The 19,697-nt window shown below is 42.8% G+C and overlaps 1 protein-coding gene across 5 annotated transcripts in view; it reads left to right on the top strand.

Moving 5' to 3' along the window:
- Positions 1-8,914: 8,914 nt before the first annotated feature.
- The window catches only part of CFAP161 (cilia and flagella associated protein 161), a 58,549-nt gene continuing 47,766 nt past the window's right edge, over positions 8,915-19,697 (top strand). For 4 of the 5 annotated variants that reach the window (XM_082388559.1, XM_082388556.1, XM_082388557.1 and 1 more), the window contains exon 1: positions 8,916-11,971. The gene's annotated coding sequence lies outside the window, so the exon portion shown is untranslated. Of the gene's footprint in view, positions 11,972-19,697 lie in introns of all 5 variants that reach the window. The other variant, XM_082388563.1, reaches the window with a different exon arrangement.

The raw sequence follows: 19,697 nt of genomic DNA, 5'->3' as shown, positions 1-19,697 counted from the left end.
GTCAGGACTGCTGTGGTCCCCACTTCCTCATATAGTCATCCACTAGCACCTTCTTCCTCTAGCTGACCTCCGTGGGTCTTTATTCTTTGGAACTGAAGAAAGCCCCATTGATAGAAATTCTTATGAATCTTCCATCATCAGGTACAATCCATTTGCTTACCTACTCAGTCCACAAGCTTGAATGTTTGCTATGGTTCAAACACTCTTCTAGACAAGGGGACTATGGAGGTAAATAAAGCATAGTCCCTACTCTGGGCTTTGTCTGAGGAGGGAACCAGACAAGTACGGGTAACTCTAATCCAGTGTGACAGATGCCTTGATAGATGCCCTGAGTGGTCTATCACTATCTTAGTGATAGTGAATAAGATAATATGAAAAACCAGTTGTTGAGCACCTTATCTAGGTTGGGGAGGAAATCAAGGAAGGCTTACTGGTAGAGGTGATTCTCTGAGTTTTCTCTTAAAAAAGTAAATAAGAATCAGCTGCAAGAGGGAAGCGGTGGAAGGGGCAGCCCTGATAAAGGGGTCAGCAGGAGCACAGGCCTGGAAGCAAGAAGCAAACCTATTGATGTTGGAACATAGTGTGTGAACTCGAAAATAGCAAAAATGAGTTAGAGAGGTAGGCAGGGGCCAGACCACAGTGGATGTTATAGGTCATGGTAAAGAATTTGCATTCTAACTAGTAGGTAATGAGGGAGATATTTAAGGATTTTCTGCAAAATAAATAAATAAATAAATAAAATAAACATAATGGTCAGTATATTAGTCAAGGCAGACTTAGGTTATCCTATAGTAACAAATTAACCCTGACCAAGTCCCAGTGAGGTAACACGACAAAGGTCTACTTTCTGTTCTTGCCACTTGTCCAGAAAATATCATTTGGGGGCTCTGCGCCATACAGTCACTCAGGGATCTAGGTAAAAAGAGGCACCGTTGTCTCGTAGCAACACCGTTTGGAACATGGTGGTCACATTGACAGGGGAAGAACAACTAGGCTTTTCAATGCCTGGAGCTGGAGCTGACTCGCATTCCTTTGACTCCCATTTTAAGAATTAAAACTAGTCACATAATGCTGCCCCATCAACTGCTGAGAAATCACAGAGGAGCAAATGGAACAAGGAGGAGAACCACCAATTCTGCCACAAAGAGAATCTGGAATTCCTAAAACACAGTGATCAGAATACATGGAAGATGGATTTCAATGGTTTAAACCCAGTGGGGGAGGAATTTGTGGCAATAACCCAGGAAAATGATGGCAACGTCCTGAATGAGGGAGGCAGTAGGAGGGATGGAGAAGAAGGGAAGGAATAAGGAAATATTTAGAAGGTACAATTGACAAAACGTGGCATGTGATTTAATGTGCAAAGGTAAAGGAATTGAGGGTGACCTGCGTGCTTTGGTCCTGGGTAGCTGGGATGGGAGTGAGGCCATTCCACGGTGGTAGGGAACACTGAGAGGGGGCCAGCTGGTGGGAAGATGAGTTCAGTTTTGTGTATGTGGAGTGTGTGGTACCACTGGGATGTCTGGTGGGAGGCGGGCTTTCTAGCAAAATTGGATATATGGTTCCAGAGCTCAAAAGAGAGGTCTAAAGAGGAGCTATCCAGATGTTGAAATCATGAGTATAAGAACTGGTATAGGGACTTCCCTGGTGGTCCAGTGGGTAAGACTCCATTCTCCCAATGCAGGGGGCCTGGGTTTGATCCCTGGTTGGGGAACTAGATCCCGCCTGCATGATACAACTAAGCAGTCCACATGTTGCAAGGAAGATCCCACGTGCCACACGTAAGACCCGGCACAGCCAAAAAGAAAAAAAAAAAGAACCGCAATACACGACAGTGGTTGAAAAATACATACGCACTGAGGATTTACTGCGTTGCTGATCTGCATACTTTGTATGTATTATTTTATGCAAACTTAAACAATCCTAAAAGGTATGCATTATTATTATCCTCATTTTGGAGTTGAGGTAACTGAGTCAGAGAGGTTAAGTAGCCTTTGCAAAATCACCCAGCACAGCAGAGCTAGGATTCACACCCTGGCATGTCAAACCCCAGAACTTGGACCCTGGGCTTCCTGAAGGGAAGGAGATTGATCTCAGTTGTAGTTGACAAATAGAGGACAAAGAAAGGCTTTTCAGATTGGGGCAATTGCATCAACAAAGGCCAGGAGCTGGGAATGAGAGTGGCAGGGGTGGTGAGCTGGGGATGTCTGACTGAGGCTGCAGTTGAAGCTTCATCTTGATTTTAGGCACATAGCACTGCTTGGCCTGAAACTCTGAACAGGGCCTCCCCTCCTCCAGCCATGAGCTTTTCTCACCATATTTATAAGGCACGGTTCAGCATCTCTATCTTGAGTGCATGTGCCAGGCAGTGTGTTAGGTGTTAGAAATGCAAAGAATGAGGTAAGATACCTAGTCAGGTGTCCTGCCTTGTATTTGAATGTAGATGCCGAAGTCTGTGTTCCCTGCCTCTCATGTAACTGGTTTGAGGCTGCATCCGGGTGTGCTACGTGATACAGTCACCCTCAGTCCAGCGAGTGCTAGGAGTGGGCCAGCTACAAACTCAATGGCTGGCAGTAGACGTTCTCTGCAGGATGTATCGGAGGGACTTTTAGGTTTGGAATTAGGAGATGTGGCTCCCACGAGACACTCTACTCCTCAATAATCATGTGACCTTGAACAAGTGAGCTAATTTCTCTGCCTCTCTACCTTTGAATTGGGCATAATCGCACTTACCTAAAAAGTACCGTTGTGAGTATTGGATAGGATGGTGTGACAACCAAAGCAGGGTGCAAAGAAGCCAGGGGGGGGCTTCCCTGGTGGCGCAGTGGTTGAGAATCTGCCTGCCAATGCAGGGGACACGGGTTCGAGCCCTGGTCTGGGAAGATCCCACATGCCGCAGAGCAACTGGGCCCGTGAGCCACAATTACTGAGCCTGCGCGTCTGGAGCCTGTGCTCCGCAACAAGAGAGGCCGCGATAGTGAGAGGCCCACACACCGCGATGAAGGGTGGCCCCCGCTTGCCGCAACTGGAGAAAGCCCTCGCACAGAAACGAAGACCCAACACAGCCATAAATAAATAAATAAATAAATAAATAAAAAATTAAAAAAAAAAAAAGAAGCCAGGGGAATCGATTAAAGTCGTTGTTCTGCTCTTTTAATTCCGTGCGCAGGCCTCATGTGGGCTACTTGAGACCTTTGGCTTCTTTGGGTTCTCAAATCAACACTCTGCCCGCCCAGCTGATGGTCGTGCCTCCTAGTGTATGTCCAGGCGTGAATTACAGTTTATAAACTTACTGTAGCACCACTGAAAAATTTAATTGGAGACTGTTAAAAAAAATGATGGAAGAAGACAATTTCGGTGATACAAACAAACTTTATCTAAATTTCGTGAAGCAGATAGTCACCATATGGAAAGCTGCAAAATGGGGCAGAGGGTAGGAAGCTTTTTACAGGATAAAGAATAAAGAACAAGGAAAAGAAAAATAGAAAATATCTAATTGGCTGGGGCCACATAGTCCACCTTGTTCGGGATGAGAAGGAAGAAGGAAATAAGCAAACAGTCCAGAGTTGGCTTGGCGTTTGGGGGCTGGCTGACTGGATATCCTGCGTTTCTGGTCAAGCGGAGCATTTACAGGGACACGAAAGTCACCTAAGTTTTGGTTTGCTGAAGTGGCACCCTAGGCAGGAGCGGCTCCAGCTTGGTGGTAGAAATTTATTTCAACAAGATGGTGCTCAGGGCCTGCCACGATTTACCCAGAATCACATGTCCAGGAAGTGGACCAGGACTAAGCCCCCATCTGTCTGATGTCCAGCCTTTTTTAAAACAACTGAGGTATAGTTGATGTACAATTGACATCTAGCCTTATCCTTTCTATGCCTCATCTACCTTGGCTTCCAAGTCCTCAGTTTCTTCTTCTTTTTCAGAGACAAATGTGTTCTGCTGGCTCTAAATTTCATTTCCCCTTGCTGACCCAGATCTGCTGAGTAAGTCTTCAAAATCCCTGGTCAGATATTCAAGACCTTTCAAACATCTACCCTCAATTGCCCTTTCTCCCACCATCACCTGCTATTTCAAGGTACACACCCTCTTCTTTCAGGCTCAATTCTCGATGTATCCAGGGACAGTGGCCAAGGCTGGCTTCCAAGGTGGCCCCAGGTGCTGGGATGGTATATTCCCTGCCAGTGCCCTTCAGGGAAGAGCTCTGTGGATGGGCTGCCCACAACCTGGGATAGTGACCATTTTCATCTCAGAATAGAGACGCATGTACTCCAGGCAGCTTTGCAGACCACCCATGGGCATATGAGACAGTCTCTGAGGACCCTGTGGCAGCTCAGCCAGAGGACAGGGTTGGGGTAAGCTCTGGACTAAGATTCAGGAGTGTCCCTTGGATTTGTTAATAGAGCAGCAGAATAGCAGAGCTGACAGGCCCCTCAGACTCTCCTGGTCCAACATCCTTATTTTGTTTTTGGCAAAAAAGGAAAACCAGAGAAGTAAGAGCCTGTTGTTTTTCAAAAGTTATTTTTGAAAGTCCATTTATTTTTGCATTTATGAAATTGATCCTATTTGGAAATGACCTTCCTGGCCCATACCTGCCTTGGTGTTTTGTGTCAGTTAATTCCTTGGGACATTGAAACTCTTTTCTGATCTCAGAGTTTGGAGACAGACAATTTGGTCTAGACACAGCTGCATTGTCTGTGTGGGAAGCTGAGCTCAGTTCTCTCTACCCTGAGGCTTATGTTCTGTCTCAGTTAGCAGCTCTTACCATCACCAGGGTCTTCAGCTGTCTTTGGTCAGGTGAATCCTTACATGTAAGCACCTCCTAAGAAGCCACCTAAGGAAGATCCTTCATGAAAACAAGTTGGGCAAATGAAGTGTTTAACTAATAACTAAACAGAACCTATTTTTCTTGGACATTTCTCCATAAAGAATTTAAAAAGGACACCAATCTGACAAACGCTCCTATAGCAATGCCTCTTTTGGGGTATGTGCATCTCTATTCTGAGATGAAAACGGTCACTGTCACAGGTTGTGGGCAGTTGACAGGGGCAGTCCATCCCCACAACACTTTCTGAAGGGTACTGGCAGAGAATCCGCGAGGACAGCCAGTGGAGAACAAGATAGCTTTTAGAATAAATAGCTTATTTTTAGAATAAATAGCTTAATTAAAGCTTGACTTTCAAATACATTTATTGACTTTCAGGAGGTGAGAAATTTAAGGTACCTCTTAAAGAGCCAAGAAACCCATCTTCCTGTTGTTCTCTATGAATCCAGTCCATGGGCATGGATTACCAGATGCCCTATTTTCCATTTCAGCAGGTACTTGAATTTGATGCCTGGTTATGCTTTTTCTTTAAATAGGTGATTTTTAAAAGATTGGCCAAATTATTAAACAGGATTTAAAACATTACATCTGGTACCATGCCCATATTGTTTTCTGGTGGTAGACTGTCAAGGAGAAACCATGATACAATTTACAAAAATTTGAAGACAAACTAGCCAATAAGAAGTATGCATCTCTTGGAGTTTGATGGGAGATTCTCTGGATGGGCTCCATCAGAGGCTCTGTGATTACAATGCAGGGTTTGTCCCTGCCCCCGAGCTCCTAACATATGTGGTGTTGGCCAGAAGGCCTGCAAAGGAGGCATCTGCCAGCTGAGTTTCTTTTCTGTGAAAATGAAAAGGGAAACAAGTGCTCTTGTCAAGCAGACACCCTTATTACTGATGCCAGTAAATAGGGGTTAAAGGAGGGTTAGCTGTCTGGACAATAAACAATTTAAGATCATGTCAGAATGTAATAGTTTTGGGGAAAGGCCAAGCAAATAATAGGAATAATGGTGTTGCTTTAAGATTGTTTATAACATCTCTTAGTTGTTTTTTTTTAATTACAGGAAAGTAGAAAATAAAAAGTATGGCTTTAGACATACCCCCCACACATGAACAAACTCACAAAGAATAACAAATAAAAATCTCGGAGCAGATGGAAGAGTGTGGAGTATGTGCAAAGGTCCAGGGGTGGAGGTAACATTGTGAGTTTGAGGGAGTGAGATTGAGGCTGGAGTCTCGCTCAAGATAAGCCTGGTGCGGCAGGTAGACCACTCTATGGCAGCATCTTATAGACCATGGTAAGACGTTTGAGTTTTATCTTGGACCAATGGGAAGCCTTTGAAGAGGTACCAAGCAGGCTGCATGTGGGTGTAAAACAATCAGAATTTTCAAAATTTGCATTTTGAAAAGATGTCTCTGGCTGCAGAATGGGGAATGGACTTGGGATTGGAGGGGTGGGCAGGAACAAGAGAGGATACATGAAGTACCATTTAGAGGGACTTCCCTGGCGGTCAAGTGGTTAGGACTCTGCACGTCCACTGCAGGGGACATGGGTTCAATCCTTGGTCAGGAAACTTAAGATCCTGCATGCCATGTCCCAAAAAAGAACCATTTAGAGGCTCCTGAAAAATTCCAGCCAGAGGTCATGCTGGTCTGGTTCAGGAAGACATAGTGTGAATTATTTAATCTGTTCCTTGCAGCTGGATTCTTTGGTTGTTTCCATTTATTTTGTCTTGCTTTTGCCTTGTTCTCTGTTATAACCGACAGCACTGCAATGAGCATTCTTACACACATATCTTGGTATTCTTTGGTCTGTGTAATTGTAGGGCAAATTCCTAGCTGCAGGACACGCATGTGTTTCACAAATAAGTGAAGTGTGGTAGCTATTGCAAAAGTGCCATTCCAAAATGTTGCATCAATTTATGCACTCGTGATAGGAGTGCGAATGTTCTCACACCCTCGCTAGCATTTGTATTTTCCCCAATCTGAAGGATGAAAAGTGGCATCTCTTTTAAAAAATTTTCCTTTTTAAAAAAAAATTATAAATGAGGTTGAACACTTTTGTATGCTAATTTGGTCATTTGTATCTATTTTTCTGTGAAGTGTCTCTTCACACCCTTTGCCTTTTCAGTCAGATTGATGAGCTTTTTAAAAATTGATTTGCATTCATACTTCATGAGTGAAAAAAAATTATCTCTATTTCATATGTGCTCCAAATATTTCGCCCAGTTTGTCATATATTTTGTTTTATTGGTAATTTTTCTTTTTGTAATATGAAAATCACACAGTTTTACATAATGATATGAACCAGTTTATTTTTTTCTTTCTTTATGGCTCTGGACTTAGTAGGTGTTCATCACTTCGAGAATATAAGACAATTCCCAATACTTTATTTTAAATTTTATGGTTTATTTTTTGCTTAAAGCTTTGATCTGTCAATTATTTATTTTGATATAAAGAGTAAAGTAGGGATTCAGCTTAATTCTCCCCAAAGACTTAGTTATCTCTACATCATTTTTTGGATAATTTCTAATTTCCCCATTAATTTGAAATACCAATTTTATTGTAAATTAAATTGTATGTGTAAAGTCTATTTATGAACCATTTGTTCTAGTCTTTAGTAAAAAAAAATATATATATATATATATTTATTATCATAGCTTGATAATATATCTTAGGGATAGTTCTTTCCCTTCCCTCTACCAGTCTGTTACTCTTCTTTTTCAGAAATTACCTGTGTTATTCTGCATGAATATTTTTCCAGATACATTTTACTTCCTAAGTTTCGAAATAATCTTTTTGATATCGCATTTGGAAACTCATGACCACAGATATAACTCTAAGAAAAGAATAGAAATTTTCAATCAAAGAGCAAGATGTGTCTTTCCATTTACTTGTATTTTATTTCATTATATAGGTTCTGCACAGTTCCTGCCTAGTTTATTACTAGGTATTTTATCTTTTTAGCTGGTATTGTACATGGGAGATTTTCTCCCATTATAGTTTATTATTGGTTATTATTTCCACAGAAAACTACTAATTTTTATATATCAATTGTGTAACTAGTCATCAAATTCTATTTTTAAAAAAAATATTTATTTATTTATTTGGCTGCATCGGGTCTTAGTTGTGGCATGTGGGATCTTTTGTTGCGGCACACAGGCTCTTCGTTGCAGCGTGGGCTTCTCTCTAGTTGTGGTGCACGGGCTCCAGAGTACGCAGGCTCAGTAGTTGCAGCGCGCAGGCTTAGTTGCCCTGCGGCATGTGGGATCTTAGTTCCTCAACCAGGGATCGAACCTGCATCCCCTGCATTGGAAGGCGGATTCTTATCCACTGGACCGCCAGGGAAGTCCCATCAAATTCTTTTCTTTTTTTTTTAATTAATTAATTAATTTATTTTTGGCTGTGTTGGGTCTTCGTTTCTGTGCGAGGGCCTTCTCCAGTTGTGGCGAGCGGGGGCCACTCTTCATCGCGGTGCGCGGGCCTCTCACTACCGCGGCCTCTCTTGCTGCGGAGCACAGGCTCCAGACGCGCAGGCTCAGTAGTTGTGGCTCACGGGCCCAGTTGCTCCGCGGCATGTGGGATCTTCCCAGACCAGGGCTCGAACCCGTGTCCCCTGCATTAGCAGGCAGACTCTCAACCACTGCGCCACCAGGGAAACCCCAAATTCTATTTTTTAAAATTAATTTTCTTATTAAGATATGGTTCACATACTACAAAATTCACCCTTTTAAAGTGTATAATTAATTCAGTACACTTTAATGTTCATAAAGTTGTGCAACTATCACCACGATCTAATTCCAGAACATTTTCATCACTCCAGAATGAAACTCGGTATGCATTAGCTGTCACTCCACACCCACCCCTCCATCCTCCCCAACCCCCGGCAACCACTAATCTACTTTCTGTCTCTATGTCTGTGCTGGACATAATAGAATCATACAACATGTGACCCTTTAAAAAAATTTTTTTAAACATATTTATTGGAGTATAATTGCTTTACAATGGTGTGTTAGTTTCTGCTGCATAACAAAGTGAATCATCTATACATATACGTATATCCCCATATCCCCTTCCTCGTGCGTCTCCCTCCCACCCTCCCTATCCCACCCCTCTAGGTGGTCACAAAGCACCGAGCTGATCTCCCTGTGCTATGCGGCTGCTTCCCACTAGCTATCTATTTTACATTTGGTAGTGTATATATGTCCATGCCACTCCCTCACTTCATCCCAGCTTACCCTTTCCCCTCCCCATCTCCTCAAGCCCATTCTGCATCTTTATTCCTGTCCTGCCCCTAGGTTCTTCAGAACCATTTTTTTTTTTTTTTTTTAGATTCCATATATATGTGTTAGCATACGGTATTTGTTTTTCTCTTTCTGACTTACTTCACTCTGTATGACAGACTCTAGGTCCATCCACCTCACTAAAAGTAACTCAATTTCGTTTCTTTTCGTGGCTGAGTAATATTCCATTGTATATATGTGCCACATCTTCTTTATCCATTCATCTGTTGATGGACACTTAGGTTGCTTCCATGTCCTGGCTATTGTAAATAGTGCTGCAATGAACATTGTGGTACATGACTCTTTTTGAATTATGGTTTTCTTGGGGTGTATGCCCAGTAGTGGAATTGCTGGGTCGTATGGTAGTTCTGTTTTTAGTTTTTTAAGGAACCTCCATACTGTTCTCCATAGTGGCTATATCAATTTACATACCCACCAACAGTGCAAGAGGGTTCCCTTTTCTCCACACCCTCTCCAGCATTTACTGTTTGTAGATTTTTTGATGATGGCCATTCTGACTGGTGTGAGGTGATACCTCACTGTAGTTTTGATTTGCATTTCTCTAATGATTAGTGACAACATGTGACCTTTTGTGTCTGGCTTCTTTCACTTAGCATAATATTTTCGAGGTTCATCCATGTTGTGGCATAAATCAGTATTTCATTCCTTTTTTATGACTGAATAATAGTCTGTTGTATGGATTGACCACTTTGTTTATCCATTCATCTGTTGAAGGAAATTTGAATTATTCTCACTTTTTGGCTATTATGAATGATGTTGCTATGAAGATCTGTGTCCAGGTTTTTGTGTGGACATGTGTTTTCATTTCTCTTGAGTACATACCTAGGAGTGGAATTGTTGGGTCTTCTAGTAACTCTGAGTTTCACTTTTTGAGGAACTGCCAAACTGATTTCCAAAGTGGCTACACCATTTTACAGTCCCACCAGCAGTGTATGAAAGTTCCAATTTTCCACATTTTTGCCAACACTTTTTATTGCCTGTCTTTTTGACTAGAGTGGGTGTGAAATGGCATCTCACTGTGGTTTTGATTCTCATTTCTGTAATGACTAATAATGTTGAGTATCTTTTCATGTACTTAACTGCTATTTGTAGAAGTGTCTATTCAGATCCTTTGCCCAGTTTTTAATTGGGTTATTTGTCATTTTATTATTGAGTTTAAGAGTTCTTTATATATTCTAGATACAAGTCCCTTACTAGATATAGGATTTACAATATATACATGTGTCCCAAGCTAAGTCAACTAGAATCCACCTTGGAACTTTCCTTCTAAAACTGTGGGGAGAGACAGTCTTTCTTTTTCTTGCTACTCACCAACTTAATTAATTAATTTATTTTGGCCGTGCCACGCCTTTCAGGATCTTAGTTCCCTCACCAGGGATTGAACCCGGTCCCTTGGCAGTGAAAGCGTGGAGTCCTAACCATGGGACTTCCAGGGAATTCCCTCTTACAAATTTTAAATATGAATTAAGTGAGAGCTTCCTGCAGTCATCTTTTCTAGCTACAAGGAGAAACCCACATGTAGTTGGAGAGAATGAGGCCGACATGAAGAGAGTAGAGGTAAGTCATGGCAAACTAGTCAGTTCTGACCTGTTTAAGCTCTGGTTTCCAGCCAGGCCTAAAGCAAAGATACACCTGGACTTTTCACATATGTGAGTCAATTTTTAAAAAAATTCCTTTTATGTGTTTTTCTTACGATACTGAGTTGGGTTTTATCTCTTGCAATCAAAAGTCCCAAGCAGTCTAGGAAATCTAAGCATTTCTGTTCTACTAAGGGTTATTTTTGTTTTAAAAGATCAAGAATGTATATTGGAGTGTGTCAAGTGCCTATTGGGGTAGTCTTATGCTTTCTCTCCTTTGATCTGTTAATATAATGTATTATATTAATAGATTTCCTAATACTGACTAGATATTTATTCCAAGGATGGGTCCACTTGGTCATTTAAAATTATTCTTCTAATGTACTGCTAAAACATATTTGCTGATTTAAAAAAAATACTTTAGGTCAATATCTGTAAGTACAGTTTGTTAATGGGGAGGGATTGGAAAACTGTTGGATCATGATTCACATCCAGGTGGCTGATAAATTTTGTTTGGCCTTTAATATTTCAGAATTGGGGGGTTAAACATAAAAATCCAGCTCTTCTTGAAAAACCAGGTCGATTCTGTGAACCTGAGTCTCTGTATGGAAAAGACTGTCTGGGGATTGGAGTGGTGGCCACCTTTAAAGTGGACATCCTCTCCAATCCCTGCAGGACCCAGCACTCACAAGTGTGCGCTCCGTATTTTCAGTCAGTCAGTGTCACCCATTTTAGTCACCTGTCTGGTCTGTGAAGTCATTTGAATTTGTGACTCCTCCGTTTTCTTTTTGTTCTGTCCTTTTCAGGTATTCATGGCTCTGGAACGGAATGATGTGTTCTTTGGAAGGGTGACAGAATTCACCTGTGCAAATATTGGGCGTTGGTGCTTATTATTAGTACCTCTTTTATTCTTTCCAGAACTTTTTCCCCTTCCCAAATTGTCTGAGCCTGTTGGCCTACCCATCATAGCTACAGTCTGAGAATAGCTCACTGTGTCCTCTGCCTTCCTGTGGCCTGAGGGCGCGGCGTGGGGAGGGAGATGTCAGTTTGTGGGCAGCCTTGCCCCAAGGCCTGGACTTGACTTTGATCTGAAATGTTTACTGGACCTTTCCAGGGCTCACTCAGCAAGCCGGAGGGTGTGCATCTGTTTCCTGGCGGTGGGAGACCCATCTTTGACCTTCACGTCATTTTCCCAACTCAGCTCTGCGCCTGGGGACTGTTTTGGCAGCCTTAGACCTCTTTCCAGCTCCACTGGCTGCCCAGGTGGTAAGTCAGGGCTCCTACTGGCAAGGGTTTTGCACATTTTCCCCAGGCTATGCAATCACCGGCTTAGGTGAACTTCACTCCAAGTTGGAGGATGTTAGTGAGAATTCCCAAGCTTCTCTGCAACCCACCCAGCTTTCTCTCTTTCCCACCAGCTTGGAAGGCCGAGGAGAGAAGTTGGGATTTATGCCTAATTGCTCCAGCATCTTCCATTTTTTCCCTTTGTCATCATTTTTGGAAGTTTGCGCTTTCCAAAGTTAAGGAAACTGAGTTTGTGGAAGTTAGTGTAAAGGCAACAAATGATCATAAATGCTCTTCATGGCAGAGATGCTTCCTGCATTGGTCTGGAATCAGTGAAGGGACGTTGACTTGTAATCCATAGCGATGACTTTTAGTCATCCTGTAACCACCTGAAACAATTTGTTTAGATAAAAATTCAGCATCCAGACAAAGTGTTTTGTAAAAAAATGACTCAATTGTATAGATTCATGCCTGCTTGAGAAAGGACTCATGAGTCTCTGAGGATGGAACAGAGATGAAGGAATCTTGGATATTTACGAGATTGGACCCAGATCTTATGCTTCTGTGGCCACTATAGCCAGAAAGTACAGTTCAGGGACCAGTGACTGTATAAACATGGGCTGTGACTGCAGGGAATCGTAGTGGACATCTACTGCTTTTGTCTGCTCAGCGCTTTTCTTCATCATATGCTAACAGAACTTGACCTCCTGCCCAAAAAGTTGAACACATGATCCAAGCCAGGGAAAACACAGTCCTCTTATGGGGTTTTTCAAATGGGATCTGGAAGAGAGAAGCCTGATTTTCTTAATGTCAGAGTGCTGTGGTCAATGTGAAAAGTGAATCAGAAGGGGATGAAACCAACATGAGAAGCCACGAGAGGAAAAAAAGAGTTCAGGGTTCCACTAATTTCTGAAGCTGGCTCCACCCTGCCTTTCCCATGATTTGACCATTGACTTGATAGATTCCAACTTTACTAAGCTCATTTGAATTGGGTTTGGAGACTCTGCAGAGTCCTGACTAATGGACTACTCCTTGGGGACAGATGTGAGGGGTTGCATGTAATCACAGATTTTCACATTGGCTCCACACCTCTGAGTCCTAAAGGATTTAAGTCATTGCTTTGTCATGGAAGATGTTAGAATAGATTCTCTGAGTTAGAATTTCAATGTGACTCCTATTGCTTTAGTGAGCATGGTTTTTATTTTTGGTATTTGAATTTAAAAAATGGTAATTAAGGTGGATGCTTGAGAGAACAAGGGAGCAGGTGAAGGAAGGATTCATTCAGAGTTCCCTTGCAGAGGAGGATCCCAAAGTGCATGAAGGGTTGGCGGTGTCAGGATGCTGTGACTAGCAAGAGCCATGAGGAACTAGTCTGCTTCTCCTCAAAGCCTCTGCAAACCATCCATGGGGACCCAAGCCAGTCCTGGTCCTCATGACTGGTTGAGGAATCAATCCCTCAAGGTCACTCGGGCTTGTTCACCTTGCCTTTTTTTCCTTGCCATGTGTATCTTTACTTGCTATTCCCCTAGATCTTAAGCCATGTGGACAGTAGAGGCTCATTTATTGAGCTTATCACCAACAGCATCGAGTCACATGACTGGGCAGGGAAGTGTGGATGTGGCACCGCCTGAGAAATACCGTTTTTTTTTTTTTTTTTGGGCGCGCCACACGGCATGTGGGATCTTAGTCCCCTGACCAGGGATCGAACCTGCGTCCCCTGTATTGGAAGTGTGGAGTCTTAACCACTGCACCGCCAGGGAAGTCCCACAAATACCCTTTTACTAGAGGGGATCTGGGAAGAGATTTCTTCCACTGCCTGATTCTCCTGACCCAGGAGTGGCATATGACCCTTTAGCTATTGGTAGGGAAGTAGTCATTAACCGGTAGGATAGTCCAACCAATTTGGGGAAGGCAGAGTCATGCAGTCCCTCTTCTTTATTATTTGCATTTTTTAAAATATTTTATTTATTTACTTATTTTATTTATTTATTTTTGACTGCGTTGGGTCTTCGTTGTTGTGCGCGGGCTTTTCTCTAGTTGCAGCGAGTAGGGGCTACTCTTTGTTGCAGTGTGCGGACTTCTCATTGCAGTGGCTTCTCTTGTTGCAGAGCACGGGCTCTAGGTGCGCGGGCTTCAGTAGTTGTGGCATTCGGGGTCTAGCTGTTCCGCGGCATGGGGGATCTTCCCGGACCAGGGCTCGAACCCGTGTCTCCTGCATTGGCAGGCAGATTCTTAACCACTGCGCCACCAGGGAAGTCCCTATTATTTACATTTATTTCTACCTTATCTCATTCAAAAAATACGCAATAAAAATAGTAACAGCCACCATTTTTGAACATCCACTATATGCTAGGCCCTTTATATGTATATTACTACTCCTCATTATGGTCTTGAAGAGTTGTTTTGCAGTTGAAGAAACTGAGGCTTAAAAGTGTGAAAGCTTACCCAAAGTCTCACTGTAGGAAGTGGCAGAGCAGGGATTTGAACTCAAGTGGTCTGATTCCTAATCAGTGTTCTTTGTACTCATCCAATGGTTCTCTCCTTTGGGGAGCTTTCAAATAACCCCAGTGCTGGGACCCCACCCCAGACCAATGCAACAGATTCTCTGGGAGGTGGGAGCAGGCACTGATAGGTTTTTCAAGCTCTCCAGATGATTCCAATGGGCTAGCTGGGTGGAGAGCCATTGTGTTATGCCATGCTGTCTTCCCTCAATGCCATTTCCAGTTTCTCAGAGTCATCCTCATCTTTTCTCTTTTCCTCATACCCCACATCCAACCCCTTAGCATGTCCTGTTGGCCTTACCTTCAAACGTGTGCCTAGAATTGCATACTGCCCGCAGTTTCCACTGCTACCCTCCCGTATGCATCTTCTGGCTGGACCATTCAATTGCCTCCTTTCTGACCTTCCTGCTTTTGTCTTTGCCTTCCTCCAGGCCATTGTCAACACAGCAGCCAGAATGGTTCTTGTAATATATATCAGATCATTCCATACCTTGCTCAAAACCCTCTGATGGCTCCCTTCTCTTCAGAGTAAAACCCAAAGTCTTTTCCAGAGTCTACAACATCCTTTCTGATCTGGCTCGGCTACTCTCTGACCTCAAGTCCTACCAATTCTCCTCCTTACTTATTTCCCTGCAGCTAAATTGGCTTCTTAGCTGGTGCTGAAATATGCCAACGGTTTTTTGTGATAGGGCCTTTGCACTTATTCTTTCCTCTGCTCAGATCAGTCTTCCTCCAGATAGCCTTGATGCTCACTGATTCAGTCCTCTTGTGCCTTTGCTCAAATGTCCCTTATCCAAGAGGCCTTCCCAGACCACCCACCTAGGATGGCTGCCTCTTACCACCTCCTTCACTCTGCATCCCCTCCCCCTACCTCATGACACCTGACACTACCTAATGCATTTATTATTGTTTTTTGCTCTGACTTTCCTCACTAGAATGCCAGTTCCATGAAAGCAAGGACTTGGTTTTGCTCATTGTCCCATCCCTAGCCCCTGAAAGTGTGCCTGTTCAATGAATATTTGTAGAATGAATGAAAAAAAAATAGAATGCAACATTTTCTAATGCAAGAAATTAGAAGAGGAAATAAGACTAAGAAAAAGAAAATAAAGCTGTGGGTAAAGATAATGTCCAGAATATGTGCCTTATATCTTGTATATTTTGCTCGAAGGTTGAATGCAAATTTGACTTTTGGTCTCATAATCAACCAGTGCAAAAAGGAAAACAGCATTAAATGTCCTTAAGAAACCCAGAAGCCTGCTACACAGGTGGAACCCAGATATTCCTAATACTAAGATCTAAGACAAATGACCAATGCAATCCTCATCAAAGGATACAGTGTGAGAAAGTGGACAATAGACCTACAATAAATACAAGGAACTTCACAAATTCTCTGAGCTAGAATTTCAGTGTGACTCCTGTTGCCTGTTTGAGGGAAATGCTCTACTTGTTGTTGACAGTACTGAAATATTTACATTAAATCTTTATCTAGCTTTTTCTAGCTGCTATTTTTTCAAGATTCCCATGATATCCAGGCCTTTGTCCAGTTAATCACCAAGCCCTTCTGAGCATCATGACGATGCCCTATCTTCCTGCCAGAGGATTTTGGATCCTCCCCAGTGTGACCAACTGTCCTGGTTTTTCTGGAACAGAAGGGGTTACGGAGATGTGGGACTTTGGTGCTAAAACCAGAAAGCCCGGGCAAACTGGGACAAGTTGCTCAGCCGGCCTCTTTGTCTCCAGACTCTTGTCTGTGTTCTTCTCTTGTGAGGAATTCACAGAGTTAAAGAGGGGGTTACTTTGATCTCTGTGATGCAAGGTATGTGATGTAGGTAGGCAGAGTTGTTGTTTTCTTTTTCTGACCTAGAAATAAATAAAAAGAGCAGAGTTTGAGATGTGGGATGACATTCCAGAACTCATGATCAAGAGTTCAAGGAAGTGGGTAAACCAAAGGGGTTATCAGGAAGGTTTGAGGTACAAAGGCCTAGAGGTCTGCTCCAGTTAAGGAAGACGTACAGCGTGTGGTGACCGGACAGCAGGGGAGAAACAAGGATTTAGGAAGCCAAGGAGGAGAGAACACAGGCCCCAGAAAAAGGGGCCACCGACTGGTTGTTGGTGGCTGGCTGGGGAGCTCTGGGGAAGGAAGCAAGCCTCCATTTGAGGGCCTCCAGGCCATGGAGACATTGCCTTTCTTCCAGCTGTGAACACAGATCAGCTTAGAGAGGCCTGTCTTTTTTTCTTTTTGTTAATCGAAATATAATTGACATATAACATGATGTAAGTTTAAGGTATACAACATGTTGACTTGTTTATTTATTTACTTGACTCGTTTATTTATTGCAACATGCTTAGCTTTAGCTATCCCCTCCATCACTTTATATCATTATCGTTTCTTTTTTTGTGGTGAGAATGCTTAAGATCTAGTCTCTTAGCAACTTTGAAGTTTATAGTAGTCTGTTGACTATAATCTCTATGCTGTGCATTAGCTCTCTGGGACTTATCTATTAGTTGAAAGTTTGTGACCTTAAACACCATCTCCCCATCCGCCCCCGACGCCCCTCTCCCCACCTGCCAGCTCCTGGTAACCACTCTTCTAGTCTCTGCTTCTCTGAGTTCGGCTTTTTTAGATTCCACATATAAATGAGATCATGCAGTATTTGTCTTTCTCTTCCTGACTTATCTCACTCAGCATAATGCCCTCGAGGTCCATCCGTTTTGTTGCAAATGGCAAGATTTCCTTCTTTCTCAGGGCTGAATGATATTCCATAATATATACATAGCACATTTTCTTTATTTACTCATCCACTGATGGACACTTAGGTTGCTTCCATGTCTTGGCAGGATGGGCAGAGGGAAAAACTGGGCTGTGAGTCATTCTCAAGAAGCCCCAGCCAACCCCACAGAGGCCTCTGAAGCTAGGAGGACCCTTCAGAGTTGTGAGTTGGGGTCAGTGACATACCTCTGCATCTAACAGTCATCGGATATGAGGAGCCCGAGGAAAGGAGTATGGCCTTGGACAAGGCAGCTGTCATCAGCCAAGCCTCTTTCAGAAGAGGGCTGACCACTGACAGCATGTTCAGCAGCTGGGAGACTCAGTCCATCCGTCTTTAAGGGGAATCTGTGCTGCCTGTCTCAGCGTCCACTGCTTATCTTGTTATTTTTACTTTTCTTGTTAGTTGTCTTTTTATTTTACTGCCTAGAGAATCAAGCACTTTCTGCGCAATTTTCAAGGGGAACTGTGCCATGGATGGCTCTCTCCTCTAGCCCCTACTCATCCAGGCTTGGGGTGTTTGTATGTCTGCTGCAGATTTGATCCTCTTCCATCCTGGGAGTGCTTTTTCACAGGTTCAACACGATTTGGCCCTATCTGAACTGTAGATTGCAAGAAAAAAAAAAAGACATTTTTGGCATGTAAATTAATTGACTCATTCATTTGTTCCTTCATAAATATTTATTGAGCACCTACAGTGTGCCCAGGCATGGTTCCAAGAGTTGCAGATACAGTACTCAAAACTTACATTCTAGAGGGAAAGGCAGACAGCAAATGAACACACAGATATATAATATAGTGATAGATAAGGATACATTAAGTGGGAAAAAAGTCAAATCAGGTTAAAGAGAGAACGGGGGAAGTAAGGAAGGGAATATTATTTTAAATAGGGACCTTTTCTGATAAAGTGACATTTAACCAGAGACAGAAGGAAATGAAGGTGTAATAAATATGAGTCTCTGGGATAAGAGTGTTCTAGGCAGAGGACACAGCATAGGCAAAGGTCCTGAAAGCTTGGCATGTTCAAGGAACAACAGAAACATCAGTATGGCTGGAGTGGAGGGAGGGAGGGATGGAGGGAGGCATAGCAGGAGATTAGGTCGCAGAGGTAGCCAGGGTCAGATCAGGTGGGGCCCCATAGATTCTCATAAGAAGTTTTGTCTTTCATCCTCATCAGGATGTGAGCCATCATTGAGTTTGAGGAGGCAAGTGAGATGATCTGACATGGGTTTTAGAAGGAGGGGAACGTAGGGCGACCAGACTGGAGGCAGGGATGGCAGTCCAGGAAGACAGGAGACCCATCTGGGATGACGACTGCATCACATATAGAGCCCCAGGGCTGGATAGTCAGTATCGACTAGAGAGTCAGTATCGGTGGTAAAGGGGTCGGGACTGAGCCCTACAGCTCTCCAGCATGTAGAGGCTTAATTCACTGGATGGAATGCTGCTAAGAGCTCACCTTTCCCAAGGTACTACTGCTCATGTGGTATTTCCCAGATTAAAGCAATGTTTTTTGTCATTTCATTGAAATTTGGGGGAGTAGGAAAATTAAACACAAACTCAAATCCTGTTTTTTTTTCTCATTAGTTGTCTGTTTTATACATAGTAGTATACATATGTCAATCCCAATCTCCATTTCATCCCACGCCCCACTTCCTCTCTTGGTATCCATACGTTTGTTCTCTATGTCTGTGTCTCTATTTCTGCTTTGCAAATAAGATCATCTATACCATTTTTCTAGATTCCACATATATGCGTTAATATACAATATTTGTTTTTCTCTTTCTGGCTTACTTCACTCTGTATGACAGTCTCTAGGTCCATCCACATCTCTGCAAATGACAAAATTTCGTTCCTTTTTATGGCTGAGTAATATTCCATTGTGTATATGTACCACATCTTTATTCATTCCTTGGTCTTTCTCTCTATTGAAGTATAGTCAATTTACAATGTTAGTTTCTGTTGTACAGCAAAGTGATTCAGTAGTACATATATATATTCTTTTTCATATTCTTCTCCATTATGGTTTATTACAGGATATTGAATATATTTCCCTGTGCTATACAGTAGGACCTTGTGGTTTATCCATTCTATATATAATAGTTTGCATCTGCTAATCCCAAACTCCCACTCCATCCCTCCCCCAAACCCCTCCCTCTTGGCAACCTCAATCAAATCTTGGTCTTGACTGGGATGGTTAAATAAGATTGAAATGAATTGAATTACTTATTTTGAAGAAGGAGGTCAATGTACTGGGCTTTTTTTCTTTTCTTCAGACCCTTCCAAGGATTCTACATGTCGGTTTCAAGGCTAGTCCCTCCCACAGCAATGCCTGCCTTTCCATTTGGAACGTTTACAGACTCTGCCATTCCTTCATCCTTCTGGCTGCACTTGTTCGTGGCGTGGCTGTTTTCCTTTGCTACGAACTACCTGTGCCCAA

This window comes from Balaenoptera borealis, assembly GCF_965194805.1.
Source record: "Balaenoptera borealis genome assembly, chromosome: 3".
NCBI classification, from domain to species: domain Eukaryota; kingdom Metazoa; phylum Chordata; class Mammalia; order Artiodactyla; family Balaenopteridae; genus Balaenoptera; species Balaenoptera borealis.
Note: the sequence above shows the minus strand (reverse complement) of the source record. Positions and strands in the feature narration are given on the sequence as shown.